Source organism: Lynx rufus, unplaced genomic scaffold (assembly GCF_022079265.1).
Source record: "Lynx rufus isolate CCGP_SWC_20201006 ecotype Redwood Valley unplaced genomic scaffold, mLynRuf1.p SCAF_1, whole genome shotgun sequence".
Lineage (NCBI taxonomy): Eukaryota > Metazoa > Chordata > Mammalia > Carnivora > Felidae > Lynx > Lynx rufus.
Window position 1 is genome coordinate 234778250 of NW_025814823.1, and position 1252 is coordinate 234779501.

Sequence of the window (1252 nt, forward strand, 5' to 3'; positions counted from 1 at the left end):
GGCACCCACCCACCCTCAGGGGACCCTCTGGCCAGGGGTGAGTGAGCCCTGTGGCCAGGGAGGGAGGGAGGGAGGGGTGTGGAGGTTTGCAGGGCTGAGGGAGCCTACCAGTGAGGCAAGGGCGCCCTCTCTCTTCCCTGCAGGGAGACAGCAGCCAGAGCTTCTGGAAGGACGGGACAGCGGAGAGGGGGCAGGGGGGGGGGTAGACTGCGATGCCCACCTGACACCCCCTCGCCCCCCTAGCAGGCAGCAGCGGGCAGTGGGGGACACCTGTCGGCGGACACAGCCCATCCAGGAACCCGATAAAGCCGAAACAAAGCGTCGGCCGTTACGTGGCTCCCTCCCGGCTTCAGCTTTCCTTCTTCCAGGGCAGACAGCGGCAGGCACGCTATCGAAACACCGAACTCCACCCTCTGGTCACAGCTAAAAGGAGGACTTGGTATTTTAAAAATCCTGGTTCAGGGGCCCCTGAGTGGCTCAGTCGGTTGGGCGTCCGACTTCGGCGCAGGTCACGATCTCAGGGTCTGTGAGTTTGAGCCCCTTGTGCTGACAGCTCAGAGCCTGGAGCCTGCTTCGGATTCTGGGTCTCCCTCTCTCTCTGCCCCTCCCCTGCTCAGGCTCTATCTGTCTCTCTCAAAAATAAACATTAAAAAAAATTAGAATAAAAATTCTGGTTCATATCTGGATTCCAATTTTCCTTAAAAGAAAAAAAAAAAAGCACCTTGAGTCTTAAATCTACTTGCTGCTGCTTTTGGTAATGTGAAAAAATTTTTCACTCACTAAAGCTTTGCTGTCTGTTTGTTCCAGACTTTCTTTGGTATGTAATAACGGAAGCAAGGGAAGCGTGACCACGTCCCCATAACAGTTTTCAATTAGCAATAATCGCGCCTCGGATAAACCTCATTGGCTACGATACTGCCACTGCGCAAAGCTACGTCCCCATAATAAACCAGTGAGCATCTCAGGCAATTTCTGGGTGGCGCCCAGCAGGGTGACGATCCTGGGAGCATCCCCCCTCCCCGCCTCCAGAAGGCTCGTGATCTATTAGGAAGAGGAAATTGAAAAGGAAATGCCACTTTCTTGCCATGATATAGCAGATGTCAAAAGGAAGAGAAGATCAACTGGCCAGTGATGATTCCAGGACTGAACACCAGAAGAGACAAAAACAATCCTTCTGGACACCTTCAGGTGGCTCTGGGGGGAGAAGGGACCCACGTGATGTGGGCGAAGGGGCCCGTCGCAGAAAAGGTGG

General features: G+C 54.2%; 1 pseudogene; it reads right to left on the reverse strand.

Moving 5' to 3' along the window:
• Positions 1-735: 735 nt before the first annotated feature.
• Positions 736-933, reverse strand: LOC124523825 (uncharacterized; annotated as a pseudogene).
• Between the last annotated feature and the right edge of the window lie 319 nt (positions 934-1252).